The sequence below is a fragment of the Ovis aries genome, chromosome 3 (assembly GCF_016772045.2).
Source record: "Ovis aries strain OAR_USU_Benz2616 breed Rambouillet chromosome 3, ARS-UI_Ramb_v3.0, whole genome shotgun sequence".
Taxonomy (NCBI): Eukaryota; Metazoa; Chordata; class Mammalia; order Artiodactyla; family Bovidae; genus Ovis; species Ovis aries.
In genome coordinates, this window is record NC_056056.1 from 123,006,439 (window position 1) to 123,025,757 (window position 19,319).

Here is a 19,319-nt window from a genome sequence, read left to right on the forward strand (position 1 = left end):
ATAAATATAGTAAAAGTGAGACAGATGCTAAGTTAGGGATTATGATTATGATCCACCTATTTTTTTAAGTACTTTTGTTATACCAGATAAGATTTAATAAACTATTGCTATATAATAAGTTTATCTGGACTGCAGGAGATCCAACCAGTCCATTCTGAAGGAGATCAGCCCTGGGATTTCTTTGGAAGGAATGTGCTAAAGCTGAAACTCCAGTACTTTGGCCACCTCACGAGAAAAGTTGACTCATTGGAAAAGACTCTGATGTTGGGAGGGATTGGGGGCAGGAGGAGAAGGCGACGACAGAGGATGAGATGGCTGAATAGCATCACTGACTCGATGGGCGTGAGTCTGAATGAACTCTGGGAGTTGGTGATGCTAGGGAGGCCTGGCGTGCTGTGATTCATGGGGTCGCAAAAAGTTGGACATGACTGAGCGACTGAACTGACTCAACTGAACTGAAGTTTATCTGGAGAATAAATGCCATACTTAGTCTCCAGATAAGTTCACCTTATTTAATCCTCCACAGCAATGCTACAAAGTAATTTTTATTCCTTTCTACTCTCAGTTCAGTTCAGTCGCTCAGTCGTGTCCGTGAGCCTCCCTGTCCATCACCATCTCCCAGAGTTCACTCAGACTCACGTCCATCGAGTCCGTGATGCCATCCAGCCATCTCATCCTCTGTCGTCCCCTTCTCCTCCTGCCCCCAATCCCTCCCAGCATCAGAGTCTTTTCCAATGGGTCAACTCTTCACATGAGGTGGCCAAAGTACTGGAGTTTCAGCTTTAGCATCCTTCCTTCCAAAGAAATCCCAGGGCTGATCTCCTTCAGAATGGACTGGTTGTATCTCCTTGCAGTCCAAGGGACTCTCAAGAATGAGAGAAAACTGAGGCCTAGAGAGAAAGTGGTTTACCTTTGGTCCACTATCTAGTGAGTGTCAGTCAGAAATAAATTGAGATTATCTGTCTCCAGTAACTGTCCTTTTGATTTCTAGATAGATGGCCATGATAACCTGTTTGGTAGAAGTTTTAGAATTACTATAGAATTTTCATGTTTATGATCTCATTTCCCTCTTATAACCATTATATTCAATCTAAAGAGTGGTCATTGTTTTATATAACAGAAACACTAAAGTATGTTTTTTTAAATAGTAATTTTAGGATTGGGTCCAGAGTTTATAAGATCAGTTAAGGCTGCTATTGCAAACTCTGTCACTCAGTCAGGCTTTTTTTGTACTGCCGTGCAAATATTCACCCTCCTCGAAGAACACACCCAAATAAATCTCTTGCATGCAAGTGTATATGTGAGTCTGTTTCTAGGAACCCTGACCTAAAAGAATAGTTTCAATATCAAGCCATTCTCTTGAGTCTTTTGTTAAGTCTTCTCAGTTAAGTTAACTTAACTTAACTGAAGTCAAGTCTTCGGTCCTTTGTTAAGTCTTCCCTGGTGGCTCAACTGGTAAAGAATCAGCCTGCCATTCAGGAGACCTGGGTTGGATCCCTGGGTTGAGAAGATTCCCTGGAGGAGGGCATGGCCCACTCCAGTATTCTTGCCTGGAGAATCCCCAAGGACCCCAGAAGCCTGGCAGGCTACAGTCCATGGGGTTGCAAAGAGGCAGACATGAATGAGCAGCTAATACACACACGATTTCTGGATACTCTAGCTTGTGATGCCTTGTTTCTTTGGGTATTTTGTTTTTATTATAAATTTATATTTTTTAAAAATTTTATGTGTGTTAATTATTTGTGGCTTAGACTGAAAACAGGTTATGCAAAGAAAATTTACAATTGTCTCTGTCAGGTGACTGGGGGCTATATCAACCTACGACCACTTTGCAATATTGCATTGAAGTTTTTCGCATCACATAATTCAGGCTACAGTCCAATATTAGGATTGTTTTCTACTAGAATGATCAATATTCCCTGTCATTCAGCACTATTACTAGAATTCAAGATAGAAATAACATCTTGTAACACTATCCAGAAATGTACAATTATATATATTTTACACTTAAATCAAGGGACTGGCCAATTTAGTGGATGCTAGCTTTATATTCTTTTAGCCTTCCTAATTTAAGCAACTACTGGATTTATCTCTCTGTTCTCTGTGTTCTGTAAATCTATGAAAATTAAGCTCAAATTCACTAAAGTTTGCAATTGCTCTCAAAATGGAAGTTAGCATTCTACTTACCACTTTCCTCTTTTCATTTAATTTTGCCTTAGAGTATTCCTTACTTTCCACTTAGCTCATCAATGCATCAAAATGTATTAATCTACTCAGCATTTATAATATCAATATTTTCCCCAAGCCAAAGAGATAGGCATTACCCATTCTTCCATGCTATAGAATTGTCAGTCTCTTCCTCTAATCTTCATAAAATATCTTGACTTTTAACATGTGGTCCTTTTTCCCCCAAAAAAGTAAGCTGGGATGAAATGAAAACAGCAACCTACATGTAGAGATGGTAAATTCCTGGGTTCTGTTTTAATGGAAGCTATCTCACTGATTTAGGCCTAAAGGGAAGTTTTATGACTCTCTTTTCTGCTCTTAAATTAATACAAAGTAAAAGGGACATTTACAGAAGGTACTAAATGGTTTGAAGTTCCAGGAATAAAGAATACATTCACTCTTAAGCTTTTCTGAAATAATGTGAGAAAAAATACAATTTTAGGATTCCCCAGTAACCCACTGAAAATAGGAGTCAGAGAGTTGAGAGGTTTCTTTGCTCCTAGAGAAGGAGAAGGCACGAGGCAGCCATAGCAAGTCTCCTGTGGCCCCTGAGTAACAAGAGAAAACAACAGGATTTCCTTTGTCACTGATAACAAGACACTTGGCTGAGAAAAAGAAAACAGACAGATGTTGAAGGGATCTGTGGTCATGATGAGAGTACATTATAACAGAGAGCAGTGCAGGATGTATGTCAAGAAGCCGGGTGGGAATAGAGAAACCTCAACAGATGCCAATGTGATGGGGAGAGGGGCCTTGATTGTATATTACAACAGATGTCAGTGTAGGACAAAGGAAGGCTGAAGCCCAGATGTCGCACCATCTGATATTGTATTATGAAAACTTTTCAGAAATTAAACCTATCCGGGAAGAAAGGAAGGAGGGGGAGGAGCAACTCTGATTGGACTGAATTAAAACCTGGCCTTGGGAATACCCTGAAGCAATTAAATTCACTTAGACTTGATTCAGATAACATTTTTCACTATCAAGCAGAATGGTAACTCACAAGCTAAATCTGGTTATGATAAAATTAAACTAATAGCATATTATATTATCACTTGAATTTTAGAGCCTGAGAATATGTATCCACTACACATACTCTTGATCTCCACAAAGATCTATCAGGAAGAAAGAAGTGATCAACTGCGTAAAATACGGCTGCCAACTAACTTAGGATGGAAACATGGTGAATTCAGCAATAAGTTATTAATCAGTGATCCTGCAAGCAGAATCCTAGAATGACAAGGGCAGAAAAATCAGCCAGAAGGTAAAAAAAAAATTGAAGTAATATATGTAAAACACACACATACACACAACTCTTGAAAAACTGGTTATGAAGGGAAGTAGGAAACAAAAAAACAGATTAAAATAGTATCTAAAGGGGTATATGAGCTCAAGGAAAGTTGTGTTTTGTTTTATTTAAGATTATAGATATTAGATCATGTTTGATGGATCAGAGAAAATATATAGGACAAGTCAAGAAGTTGACTATAACAGGAGACAGCCAGAAGTGCAGCAGGAGCAAAGAAACACATGTGGAGGGACTGGATTTAAATTGGAGCAGTGTTTTCTTCATTGTAAGGGGAACAGGAGGCATTAAGATAGTGTTTAGAAATAGTAGCAAAAATACTAAGTAGTTGCTATCTGGAGTTTTCACTCTGGGAAGATGTGAAGCCATAGGCTTGTGATTAGTGGAGGAAAAAAAGAAGCCAAGATTTAAGTAAAGTGGATAGATAAGATTTCATAGTGGAAATAGAGTAAACTTTCTGGAGATACACTGTTTCTTGAATGAACTGTGCAAAGTTCATTTGAGTTTGGTGAATATGTAACTTTAGTGCTTCCGGTATATAGCTTGATGTTTAGCTGTTGGGATACAGGCACAAAGATGGATCTGCCCAAAGCTGCATCTTGACAAGTGTGTATGAAATTAGAGCAATGGAGACAAGAATATTTTTAAAAGCGTGATAGTAAATATGGTACAACCAGAAAAAGAAGTCAGGCACGGAGGAAGAATGCAAAGTCGAAGGCAACTGACGAGTAGAGAAACAACCGGATCAATAAATTGGGCACCTTCTCATTAAAGCTGCTTTGAAATGGTGGTAACTGTTAGGGTGCTTAGCTGTTTAAATTATCAATGTGTTGAAACAAGTAACCAGAAGGTCCATAAATGCCCTGTCTCAGAAAAGGACACATAGAAGAGCACACCACCCAGAGTTAAAATCTGGGGATCAAAAGAGGGACCAAATGTAATAGTCTGAGAGTAGCATGGGTGAGTCCTAATTTTAAGAAACCTATTCTGTACAAATTTTATTTAATTTTCAAACAAATGGAAATATCTTTTAACATTAGAAAAAAATCTCATTTTTGGAACGGGTTGCTGTAAGGCGTCAGTCACAGGAAATATTCAGAGACTGGTTTATTATTAGTTATATTGTGAAGAGACTTCAACACATAAAAAATTTAGATTATATGATCTCTGAAGTATCTTCCTACTTCAAGAATCTGAATGTTTATCCATCCACCATTCACTATTTTCTTTTTCTCTAAAGTTCAATCATGAGCAAACAACTATATCCTAAAAATCTTCCTAAAATTCTTCTCCTTAGAATGTTTAGTTGTTAACTTAAACCTAGTTCTTTCCCAATGACATTTCTTCTTCTACAAAAGAAGTCTGAGACTTAAAGTAGAGTAAGTGCCCTTTTTGTATTCATCATCCTATTCCAGACAATAGTTTATCCTTCCTCTATAAAACACCTCCCTTTGTTGCTATCATCTAAAAATCACCTAGGTCACCTCTTTCATTTTCGTTACTGGTTAGCTCCTGGCTTACTTGAACTATCTCCAATACCACATCTGTAGTGGTGAATTCAAACTCCAAGACCTAGCTTCTTCATTCTTCTCAGTCATCTTGCTCCCCACTCTAACTCCCAAAATCACTCTACAATAGCATATATGACTTTGTCTTTACTAACCACAATCACTCTCTTCAAACCCCGATTTCAAACATTTGTTGTTGTTCACCGTTGTTATTCAGTCACTAAGTCAAGCCCGACTCTTTACCACCCCATACACTGCAGCACACAAGTCTTCCTTGTCCTTCACTATCTCCCAGAGTTTGCTCCAACTCATATCCACTAAGTTGGTTATACTCTCCAACCATCTCATCCTCTGTCACCCTTCCCCTTCTGCCCTGAATCTTTCCCAGCATCAGGGTCTTTTCCAGTGAGTTAGCTGTTTGCATCAATGTGCCCAAAGTATTGCAGCTTCAGCATCAGTCCTTCCAAGCATCTTTTAATTTTGTGGCTGTAGTCACCATTAAAGATATCTTACTACAATTTTCTATCTTTCCAGTTCACTCCCTCAAAAAGTCAATATACAATAGTATGAAGCCAGAGAGACTTTACCATTTTTATTTATCTCTCACCCTTCAATCTGCACTTCTCTTATCAAACTTATATTTCACTGTTAATCATTATAAACTCACTCACTTAACTGAAGCATGAACTCATTTTTTTAAACTATATTTGTTTACTCTTCACTCTTTAGGCTAAAGCAGAACCATAGTTAAATCCAATTCTCCATCTTCTGCACACCTGTACCCATCCCACTGGAGCAGCCTGGAGGAAATTCCAAACCATCTAGATGGACATCAATAAGCTCATGAGCACTGACTCAAAACTCTATTTCCCTAGTCCATTCACTCTTTTCTGTGCTATAGGACTATTTTATACCACACCCTTTGCCTCAAACTTCTCCTGTTTTTCCATTTTTAGCTTGTGATCATTCTTCATATGTTACTAAAAAATAACCAGAAAAAAAAATAGAGAAATGTCATTCACCACCTGCCCCTTCACATCTATTTTCTTGCATTTGTGCTTGAATATTCCAACTTCTCTTCTGTCCTTAGGATGGACTGCACTCCAAGTAAACACAGTTTTCTCACTATGTTCTCAGTTCCATCCTTTCTTTCTTAAGGACATTGCTCTAGCAATTTTCCCTTTTCTCCTCCCTTGATCTTTCAGTCTGTTTTAAACGAGAGGCCAGCATGATCCGAGAAAAAAACTTAGGTTAGATTTGTACTCCACTCCGCCTAAAAAGCTTTAATTGATAAATGTTTTACCTCTCAATTTAATGTTGAAATCTTTGATTTTACCCGTAAAACCACATATAATGTAATTCCTGGCTCCCTCACAGACCTCATCTACCACAATTCTTCTCTTTATTCTTCCTCATTCCTCCTCCATAATTTTCAAACGTGCCAACTACTCACCCACCATCAGGTATTTGCTCTTACTACTGTCTTTGCCTGGGATGCTCTTCCCACACATATTTGCATTTCCTTCAGATCCTTATTTTAAAAATTCCCATTTTCAGTGAGACATTCCAGCTTACTAATTTAGAAATTTCACCCCATGTTTTATACTTAATATTACTCTACCCTGCCCTTTTCTTTTTTTTTACCAGTTATCTCATTTTAGTATAAGGCATAGTGTACACCTTCTCCCCTAATTTCTTAGTTTGTGTACCTAAGTATATCTTCACAGTGCATCTCCTAGAATGAATTGCCAATGAATGTTTTATTAACATTTATATATTTAGTTTCTTAGTTTTTAGAAGATTTCAGAAAAACCACAATGTCTTGATGGTCTTCCATAAAGAAATTTTCTCTTGAAAAGAAATATCAATCTTATTTTATTCTTAATTACATGAAGTCACCTTAACACATACACTTCATATCTGTTATTTGGATCCACATAATTTTTAAGCCAGTATTATTGCCTCTGAAAATATTAATATAGATGATTTTTAAAACTGTTCCATAATATATTTTAACATTTGATTGTATTAGCTTGTTCTAAGTTATCATACATAAAAATATAAAATATAAAAAATAAAAATATAAAAATATTATGTGTTCATGATCTTCTTTCATCTTTAAAGGTATGAAACATATTCCTTTTTACAATAAAAACACAATGAATGAAATAATTTTTTCCCTTTTAACATAACAATCACTAAATAAAACAAATATTGAATAAGTTAAAAAGAACAACAATAAACTTTCCCTTCATGAGTTTCTCAAGGATTTAACTGTCAAATTTCTCTTCTTGTTCTAAATGATGTCTTAGAAATACCAAGTTAAAAATTGGGAAACCAATGTGCTTTATTTGATGCAATTTAAAATATCTACAGAGTAAATAATGTTTGAAGACTGTGTTATATAATTGGCAAAAGGCAAAATAAAATTTACTTTTAACTTAGAGTACAAAACGGCCACCCAGGAACAGTGCCTGAATCAAAGCAGAGAAATTATCCTTGAAGATGTCAGATATTTCACACTCACAAAAATGGCTTTGCTTATACACAATGATTGGAGAAGGAAATGGCAACCTACTCCAGTATCCCTGCCTGGAGAATCCCCATGGACAGAGGAGACTGGCAGGCTGCAGTCCAGGGGGTTGCAAAGAGTCAGACACGACTGAGTGACTAAGCAGCTGCAGCATACACAATGATTCGTTTGCTTTTATTCCTACACAACTGCATGAGGTTCTCACATCATCTAAGGACTCTTGCAACTCTGAGATTCTTCTTTTCAATAAAAAGCCCTGTAAGATTACTAATTAGGGAACCAAATATGAACAATAGCATTGATTTATTCTTTTATAGTTTTTCAATTATATATTTAAAAGTAACAACATAATACCTTTCGAAATTTTTTCCTATGTTTAACTCAACAAAATGTCCTCATCTTTGAATATTTATCTTTACTAAGGTTTATCCTTTTATTTATTATGGCAATTAATGAGTACAGTTACTATATTCTTCTCTTTATTCATTTGATGTACATATCCTGAATTTATTCTTAATAGTGCTGTGCTCTTGGGTCTTCTTGTAGGCTTAAGTTTATTAAGCATTCACACATGATTTACCTCAAACTGTACTCTCCCTTCTAAAATTTTCAGAACCCTAATAAAGCATAATACATACTGATTAGCTAAAATTGAGAACACATACCTCTTTGCAAACCTTATTGGAAGATTATATTATTTGTCAATAAATTCTTACTTTCCTCCAAGTGACTGGCAAGAATTATTTATAGTGTACTTTATAAGAAATAAACAACAAAACAAAATGAAACAAACAAACAAAAATAGAAACTTCAATTAAATAAAGTCAGGAGACCAGAAGGGTGAGTTCTCACAGTCTGTCACAATAGCAGAGACCAACAGGGAGAAGACTCTTCTTTCCTAGCCAGGGCTCAGCCAAAGAGAAGCCGTGGACTTTGTTCGCCTTAGCCCTCCCAACTTCCTTTTTCACTTTCTAAAAGTGTTCTCCTTTCCTGGTCATGATACAGACTAACATATGACTTTCCATAGTTACAGACTGTGAAATGCAACTCTCGGCTAATGCCAAGGAAACTCACCTTTTTTGGAGAAATATCTGCCATCTATTTATTTTAGGTTAAAAACTTCCATAAATAGTATCAGACATAGCCATGTGACTTGATTTAACCAATGGAAAAGTGACAGACTGTCATTACTGAGTTGGCACCTTAACAAAGTAACACTATGTATTTCTGCTTCCGCTTCTTCCCCTGAAAATGCTTCCCCTGAAAAACCCTTTGTTGCTTCGGCCAGAATATCAGAATGAAAACACATGGACCAAAAGCTTGTGGTCCAGTTTAGCACAGCATATCCCAGTTGAGATAGCTGACCTGCAGGCAACTGAGGCTTAAAGAAATAATCATTTTAATTCATTGAGGTTTGGGTGCAGATGTTTGTTATGCAGGATTATCACAGCAGAAAAATGACTAATATTCCTTAGCAGAGAAAGTGAACACTTATTCAGAGACTTTTATACAACTGCTAAAAAAAATACAGAAAGATAGTAACCTCTCTAGAACATTATTAATAAAAATAGCATTAAATCTTTCAACTTCATAAATAGTATGCATAGATGAGTTATTTTCAAAATCAAGGTAAAACATTTTACCTATAAATATTTAGTCACCTAAGGGAAAAGCTCAATTGTACAGAAAAAAAATATATATATATATACAAAAATACATACATATATACGTACATGTATACATACATATATGTGTGTTTCATTCGGGTGTCTTTTTCAGATCACTCTTTGGTTCCTATTCACATACCATTGGTACTGTAGATTCAATGCACAGAGTAATAGAGAAATAGTCATATGTTTTTTAAATTTTAGTATTAGGAGAATGTTATAAACATTAAGAAAATGTATTACTTAATTATATACTGCCTAAAATGTATCACATATTTCAGTGATTAATAATGTATGGAGTGTATACATTCTATATTTTGAAGGGTTAATATGTCTCAGGGGAAGATGAGGTTTCCCTTAAAGAGACTATCTTGCACATTTGATATAAATGGCAGGTTTAGCACAAAATAAGATGTTTCACATAAGGTTTCTGGCTTTGAAATTTCTGTGTCTCAAGTTCCTGCTTTTCTAATTAGCTCTATAGAATGAAAATAATGGGTCACAAAGATGAAGCACACAGAAAATAACCAAGACATCACCTTAATTTTATGCATTGTTAAATGAAGCTAAGATTCTTCCAAGTTCATAAAGTTCATTAGATCTCCAAATCAAATATTCCTCCTGAAGGAAAGTTTACAGGGCTCAAAATAGCCTGGAGTTAAAACTCCCCTCTCAGTCCTCCCCACCATTCTATGCAAAACAAACAACTCTCTCACGGGAAGGAAAAAATGGACATTAAGGTTGATTACGCACAGCTCCCATCCGGTCCCAGCCTCTGGCCGATCTCCAGAATTCCTTGCCCCAGCCATTTAAGAGATAACTACTCCGAACAACCTTGGAGAAGAACAGGCCCCCTTAAGACAGCAGATTTCCACATATATGCCTATATATACTTACTCTTTTCTTGGGTTAGTGCAGCAGCTCACTAATCTGACTGCCACCACTTCTCGCCTCATTAAAGGTGATCTGTTCCTGTAAAGTGCCAGTCTTGTTCTTTTTCAGAACCTCGCCTTCTCTAACTCCCTTACCCTGCTGTTGCTGCTGCTGCTAAGTCACTTCAGTCATGTGCAACTCTGTGCAACCCCATAGATGGCAGCCCACCAGGTCCACCGTCCCTGGGATTCTCCAGGCAAGAACACTGGAGTGGGTTGCCATTTCTTTCTCCAATGCATTAAAGCGAAAAGTGAAAATGAAGTCGATCAGTCATGTCCAACTCCTAGCGACCCCATGGACTGCAGGCTACCGGGCCGCTCCATCCATGGGATTTTCCAGACAAGAGTTCTGGAGTAGGGTGCTGTCTCCTTCTCCAAACTCCCTTACCCTACACATCCCAAATACTTGTTTTCACTTGCATTTCTATAGAAATACTAGTCAGACATCTGACTTCTGGGATACTTGTCAGACATGTAAGGTTAACAAGTCTAAACAGCTCTACCTTCTCCAGGTAAGTGTGGTCCTTTTATTTTTTACTCTATTAAGTAGCTGTTAAATATTAAGTAGGATGAACATTGGTATCAGCAAGGATCACAACAGGAAACAACGCCACATTCAAATGTAGTAGTTTAGGAGACTTCAATACAAGGACGGTTAATAAACATGACAGATTCAAAGAGTAAGCACCGTATTGAAGCACCCAGAGCTAAGCAGAAGCAGGGAGTCCTCATCGTTAGTTGACCCAGAGAGGCAGGAGGAGAGACAACTTATGAAACAGAATGGCCTGAAGCGGGTCTGTAGCAACTACAAGGGAGGATTGCTCAACAGAAACTGTGGACTTCTGTAGAGGAACTCAGAAAAGGGCAATCCATGACCAGGTAGAGAGACAACCATGTACCAAGTATCTCTACTTCACTCTCCTCCTGACACACCCTTTCCCATTATGGCTTCTATTATCCAGATTCCACAGGAGGCTAGGGTTAAAGAAAAGGCCATTGATAAAGTTAGTAAAAGTTGGTCGTCTGGTGCTAGAGTTGGGTGGTGAGTTTGAAAATTAGATATGGAAAGGTAAAGTGTCCCTAACATATTCATCCAGGGTTTCAAGACAGGAGCAAGAGAATCCTTCTAGATCTCTCGCTCTCCTTCACCCAGTCTAGACTCAAAAGACATTTTTTTACATTTAAAACTCAAAAGGAACTTTGCCAGTCTATGGGGTGAAGAACTCAAAAGGAACTCTGCCTCTACAACAAACTGAAGTAACCTCTGGTTATGAATTACCCACCAGCTGCGACCATTTCTTAAAATTAGGTAAAAAATCAGAAGTGATTTAGACATCTCATCATGTATTTTTAACTATTTTGATATAGCTTTATTATGAAACAGGATTTTATGAGCATAACAAAGCCAGTTGTTAATCTGTATCTGTGGATGACTGTGTATGTTTGTAGGAACTCTCTGAGATTCTACATGTGAAAACTTGCCTCCTCATGTGTCTTTAAGAACAAAGTAAGTCAAGGCAGCACATCTGAGGCTTTTCCATCAAAAAATGAACAATTTCATGAGAGTGAGATGAATCTTTCAATTAAAATAAAAAAGACAGGAAACAATCAGCTATAAACACATATACGATCTGGGCTGAAATGACTCACAGAAGAACCGTGAAGCAAGAGCATTTTGTATGCACCAGTCTTCACTTTCCTTAAGAACTCCTGGGCAATGAAGAGAATGTACCTGTAGGTAATTACTGAGCTGGAGAAATAGTAAGGCTGTTCACCCAACCTTCTCTTCCCTAGAGGGTAGTTAGAGCTACACCCTATGGGGCAGAGAGGAAAGGGTGTACCACCTGTGTTACACCTGTGTAAAATAAAAATGTTTTTAACAGGCTCTTCACCACCTACTGAAGCCATTCCATTTTTTAAAATGGCACAGAAGGTCCAGACTTACTAAATTGTACAAAGAAAACCATATATACATAGATATATCCATATTCAAATGGCCATGCAAAGCAGCAGGTTACATCGGGAGAATGAAGAAATTTCTTATTTCTGTGGAACCGAAGTATTTCCAAGAGCTAAACAGATATTTGATAGAAATGAAGTCCCAACATCAGATGATATTCACATACTTCTACGAATGCAGTTTATGTTTTACGTTTGTGATTCTGATACTAGAGACCAAGCTTCACAATATAATAGATACAGGTTCTTAAGTATAAATAAGTAAGCATGTAAAGGAAATATGAACAACAAATTTATACATTGTCCTTGAAAATAAAGAGAGAAATAGATGAATTCCTGAGATATCTGCCCTTGAGACCAAATTGTTGTGAAAAGCAAATGTTTCTCTAGTGCTTAACCAGTGCCTGCAACACATACTTTTGGAATGATATTGAATGGATGGATGGATGCTTGAATTCATGGATGAATTACTAAATGGATTAATACATTTGGCTCCATAAGGTGTCTTCTTTTTCATAAAAATGCTAAAATATAAATGGAGAGCCACTGTCTGGGTAATGTTTCAGAATCAGGAAACACTCTGATAGATTATCCCCATGTGAATCAATGAAGATTTTTCAGTTGCAGAAACAGAAATCTAACGGCAGGAAGTTACACTAGACAAAGATTTGAGATATCTTTATTTATTTGCTTTAATGAGGCAGAATTGCAGAGCTGTCTGTTGCTGGAGAAGAGAGAGCAACTGTTCTCTGGAGCGGCTTTTGCTCTATGACTCTCTCTCTCTGAGTCACTTCAGTCATATCCGACTCTTTGTGACCCTATGGACTGTAGCCCACCAGGCTCCTCTGTCCATGGGGATTCTTCAGGCAAGAATACTGGAATGGGTTGCCGTGCCCTGCTCCAGGGGATCTTCCGGAGCCACAGATCAAAGCTAGGTCTCTTATACCTACCTGCATTGGCAGGTGGGTTCTTTACCACTAGCATCACCTGCGAAGTCCTAAGACTCTAGAGGGACTATTATTAGGGTTACTTCTAGATCACGTCTCCCTTTTCATGTACTCTGCTCAGTGGAAGCTAATGTCTCCACTTTCTGGTGGAAAGAGTCAAGGCAGTAAAATTCTATCAGTGCTGACTACATTTTTCTTGCTCTCTTAGACTTGCCCATTCCAAGGTACAGGATGTACTTCACAGTGTTAATGTTTAACTGTGCACCCTCTAAATCACTTTCCACAAGGCAAACAGAGGGAATTTTGAAGCAGAAATCTTACCGTGTTCACTCTTCCTAAAAACCCTTCAGTGGGCTAGAATAGCGGCTCTAAAGAGAACCCAAATATTTCACTAGACCCTCCAAGACTGTTGATCTGTTCTCTGTTTCTCAGGAGCCCATAATTATCATGTTGAGGTGAGAAAAATTACCTACTGTACTAGACTGTCCCTGTAATGAAATCTTCCTCCACACCCACTCGATCTTGGTAATGCTGCTCCTCAGTAATTCAGACATGTGAAAATATTTCCAGAGATTTCTAAATGTCGGTGACTGGAGAATCTCTTCAGTTTACACGACTTCTCACTAAAGTACTGAACTTCCACCAACAGTGAATTATCCAGAGTTTACTTAATAGGCAACATTTTCTTTAACTTTACATGCATTTACATGCTTCTTATTCTTGTGGATCTTTAATTTCCACAGATCTAAGTAGAGCAAGACAAAAGATATCATTTTAGACATCATCTTCTCAGTGCCCCCCTCTAAATGCAGATTTCATATCCTCTCTGCTGCTGCTGCTAAGTGGCTTCAATCATGTCCGACTCTGTGTGACCCCATAGACGGCAGCCCATCAGGCTCCGCCATCCCTAGGATTCTCCAGGCAAGAAAACTGCAGTGGGTTGCCATTTCCTTCTCCAGTGCATGAAAGTGAAAAGTGAAAGTGAAATTGCTCAGTCATGTCCGACCCTCAGCGACCCCATGGACTGCAGCCTTCCAGGCTCCTCTGTCCATGGGATTTTCCAGGCAAGAGTACTGGAGTGGGGTGCCATTGCCTTCTCCACATATCCTCTCTAGGTTCGATCAAAACACCTTATACTTGCCCTGAATATGATACTTTAAAAATATCACATGACCTAATTACTTATCTCATCTGCTACATTCAGAGCTACTTGAAAGTGAAAAAAAGAAAAAAAGAAAAACGACCTATTTAGAATTGTGCCCTCCATTCCCAACCTGTGATATACTTACCAGGTATTGGTGTATACTAGGTACTTAAACAGAAATGAATAGCTGAGGGTGACATTAAACTTGAAACTAGATGACCTGATTTTGAATCTGTACTCCAGTACAAGCTGCTTAAGTTTCATAGCGTCCTCTGATATCCCCTACCCTGCAGGATTTCAATGAGGATTAAATGAGGAAATGTATGTAAAATCTCTTTAAATACTGATTTCCAGCTATGATTATTTTAAATTTAAACTGTAATTTTCTAAATGTTAGTAAAAATGCTGTTAAGCCATAAGGTTCATTTTCCTAAAAGGCTTAAAAACTTTCTGAACTCTGGAGCTTGTTAGAGAATTTAAATGGCTGTCCAACTAGGCATATATTTTAAAACAATTAGTCAATTCAACTATTTAATCAGCCTGCACTTGTGTGAAGGTTGTTTCAATTCACATCAAAGTAGTTACTCATAATGTTCACAGGTACCAATTTCACAATTATTTCTCCTTACAACTACATTTTTTCCAAGTCTTCTGACATTTTTTGTTTTAAAATTGGGCAAAATATAGCTATATTATGAGGAATAAAATAGCCAGTGGACAGTTGTGCATTAAGAAAGGTTTTAGCACAATATATTTTTGTCCTCCTCAGAGCAAATTTCACTACAATTTTCTCTTAATTAGTATAATTGATAACAGTTATACAGAAATCTGGCATTTTAATCATGCAGATATGTCTTTTGCTGTCTAACATGAAATTAAAAACCACCAGCAGTTTTGTTTTTTTTTTCTTTACTTTCAGTGGAAGCTGGAAAGGAAATTAGAGCTGGTAATAAATGGCTGACATGTTCAATATGAAAGATCACAGACCTAGGTCATTTACATGGGGAAGGTATGGCACAAAACTGACAAATCAGGGAGAAAACTCCTATCCACACAATGAACTGGGAATCCTGAAATCTTTAATAATATGCTCTATAACACATGTTACCCAAGATTTTTAATTTGATTAGCATCAATTCTTATGTAGAGTTAAAAACAAACAGAACCCACACCCTATATTACTCACTGCCGTTTCATTTACCAATTTAGCAATTTGGCTAAGGAGATATAAATATACACAAAATTGCTTTGACCGTGCATTTTGTAGATTATAAGAGAGTGTTATTTTGATTTATTAATATGCTAAACAGTAATACGAAATGGATGACTATCAAGCACACTCATTAGATGCTGCCATCAGCTCATTTCCAGAGAATACGGGCAGTTAGAAATGTTACAAACAGTTCTGATCATAGAATTGCCTTAGACAGGCATGATGATCTCTGCATAATATCAAGAATCTATCATCATGGAAACTGGAAGAAGGACAAAGAGTAAAGTATTCAACATTTTTTTTTTTTTGGATCTATATTCTTTAGTGAAAGCAGAATCACTAGAGATTTTGGTTCATGTTTCTAACATGCCAGTCTCTTTAAGGATATAGGATTTTAAGATTTGGGAATCACATGAGTGAAAATACTAGATGAAGTTGTGGCTGAATGAGAGTACTGAGGAGTAATGTATAGAAAGAAGAGAGAGGAGTTCTGAGGACAGAATGGAAGTCAGAGTAGGGGGAGGAATAGTCAGGGTCAGAAATATATTTATAATTTCATGTAACCAAAGAAGAATAGAAAAGGAAATGGTAATCAATCATCGAGAATCTACAGAGATCTCAAGAGGTGGAAAATGTGTACCACAAACTGGAGCTAGGGTCAAAATATTTTTCATAACGTTTACAAAGCTATACCTTACAAAATCTCCATCAAGAAATGGAGAAAATTAAAAATTTTAATTCTATCACTAGGAAATTCAGGCAAAGCAAGCTGACAGTTGTTCACATTAATTTATTAATAATTTAAAGTGTCAGGGCTTCCTTGGTGGTCCAATAGTTAAGAATCTGCCTTGCAGTGCAGGTGACACCAGTTTGATCCCTGGTCTGGGAAGATTCTCTGGGAACCAGAGATCAAATTGCCAACACCTGCTGGATCATAGAAAAAGCAAAGGAATTCCATAAAAACATCTACTTCTGCTTTACTGACTAAGCTAAAGTCTTTGACTGTGTGGATCACAACAAACTGGAAAATTTTTAAAGATATGGGAATGTCAGACCTCCTTACCTGTCTCTTGAGAAGTATGTATGCAGGTCAAATAGCAACAGTTAGAACTAGACATGGAACAAAGGACTGGTTCCAAATTGGGAGAGGAGTACATCAAGGTTATATATTGTCACCCTGCTTATTTAACTTATACACAGAGTACATCATGCAAAATGCCATGCAGTATGAAGCACAGGCTGGAAGCAAGATTGCCAAGAGAAATATCAATAACCTCAGATATACAGATGACACCACCCTTATGGCAGAAAGTGAAGAGGAACAAAGAACCTCTTGATGAAAGTGAAAGAGGAGAGTGAAAAAGCTGGCTTAAAACTCAACATTCAGAAAACTAAGATCATGGCATCCAGTCCCATCACTTCATGGCAAATAGATGGGGAAACAATGGAAACAGTGACAGACTTTCTTTTCTTAGGCTCCAAAATCACTGCAGCCATGAAATTAAAAGACACTTGCTTCTTGGAAGAAAAGCTATGACCAACCTAGACAGCATATTAAAAAGCAGAGACATTACTTTGGCAACAAAGGTCCATCTAGTCAAAGCTATGGTTTTTCCAGTAGTCATGTATGGATGTGAGAGTTGGACCATAAAGAAGGCTGAACATCAAAGAATTGATGCTTTTGAACTGTGGTGTTGGAGAAGACTCTTGAGCGTCCCTTGGACTGCAAGGAGATGAAACCAGTCAATCGTAAGGAATTCAGTCCTAATATGCATTGGAAGGAGTGGTGCTGAAACTGAGGTTCCAATACTTTGACCACCTGGTGTGAAGAGCCGGATTATTGGAAAATGTCCTGATGCTGGGAAGGATTGAAGGCAGGAGAAGAGGTCAACAGAGAATGAGATGGTTGGATGGCATCCCTGCCCCAACGGACATGAATTTGAGCAGGCTCTGGGAGATGGCAAAGGACAGGGAATCCTGACCAGCTCCAGTCCATGGGGTCTCAAAAAGTTGACAAAACTGAGTGACTGAACAGTGGCGAAGATTCCACATGCCCCTGGGCAAGTAAGCCTGTGCACCTCATCTACTGAGCCTGTGCTCTAGAGCCCATGAGCCACAACTACTGAGTCCACTTTCTGGAACTACTAAAGCCCAAGCAACTAGAGCCAGTATTTCACAACAGGAGAAGCCATATCAATGGAAAGCCAGCACCTGCAGCTAGAGAGTAACCCCTGCTCTCCACAACTAAGGAAAGCCCACACACAACAAAGACCCAACTCAGCTAAAAATTAAAAAAAAAAAATTAAAGCTTTGAGCATTTAATTATAAATTTTAAGTTGATGGAATATACATTTTCCTACAGCCTGTTCTTCTTTAATTATACCCAAATTTCTTGAAAAAGTAAAAGTGCTTCTTAGTTATTTCTGACTCTGTGACCCCATGGACTGTAGCCCACCAGGCTCCTCTGGCCATGGAATTCTCCAGGCAAGAATACTGGAGTGGATAGCCATTCCCTTCTCCAGGGCATTTTCCAGATCCAGGGATCAAACTCAGGTCTCCCGTATTGTAGGCAGACTCTACCATGTGAGTCCCCAAGGAAGCCCTCTCTCTTCCTTCTAGTCTCTCATTATGGAACTCACTCAGTCTGGTTTAAACGTAATGAACCTCGTCAACTCTCTTTCAGTTTAGATGAGCTTACCATCAAATGTAGCTGAAAACAAACATGTTTAGAGTAATCTTAAGAGCAACTAGATATCTTGAATAGCAGCTTTTCTCAATACTTAGATACTTCTCTCTTTATGTTCCATTCTAAGTAACAGGCTTGCTCTTTTTATATTTAATTCAATGCTTAATGTTATATAGAAACAACCTACATCAACATACAAACTCTTAAGTATTTTAACAATTTGTCTTTTATTTTAATTTTATTTTTCACCATATTAATTGGCATAAAATACATAGATATTTTTACTTTGGTAAAGTTTCCAATGCAAAACCTGTAACTTCATTCAATTATTTTATAAAGAAACAGTAACTGTCATTGAATGCAAAGTACTAGCTTTCCTCTGATGTGATTTTTCCATTTTAAAGACAATCCTAATGGTTTAATCCTCCAAGGATCATAAAATTGGTAAGAAAAAGAATGAAGTAGAGAATTACTAAAGTTTAGTGTATCAGATTTCCAAAATGTTCTCTGATTTTTGAAAAGTAGCATCCTTGCTGCTGCTGCTGCTGCTGCTGCTGCTGCTAAGTTGCTTCAGTTGTGTCCGACTCTGTGCAACTCCATAGATGGCAGCCCACTAGGCTCCTCTGTTCCTGGGATTCTCCAAGCAAGAATACTGGAGTGGGTTGCCATTTCCTTCTCCAATTTGGATTTAATATTGATAATCAGTGTTTATTCAGCTCAATTATAGGAACAGTTTTGGTCATCTTGAAGCTCATAGAGCACATAGCATACAGTTGAGCATAGTAGGTAGTAGGAGTCACCGTATTTGTTGGACTGTTGATTTTCGCCTCTTGGTTCCCATGTGAGTAAGTTGAGATGAAGTATATATTGTGAAAACTTTGTAAATGGGAAGTATCCCATGGACAGAGGAGCCTCGCAGGCTACAGTCCATGGGGTTACAAAGAGTCAGACATGACTGAGCAGACGAATGGCAGCAGCCTCTTTGAAAAGGGTCTTTTGAGAGATAGGAGAAATAATTTGGCATAAGTAGAGTTCCAGTAACTCTCCAAATGCAGTCAATCCTTATATAAATGCTTAAGTAGTGCCTCATAGAAAAGTAATATGTCTCCCAAGAAGTAAAATAGCTCAGTTGAAAAAGCTGTAACTGCTAATCACTTTTGTCACAGAGGTCCCAGTCTCAAGGATGCTGATTCAGTCA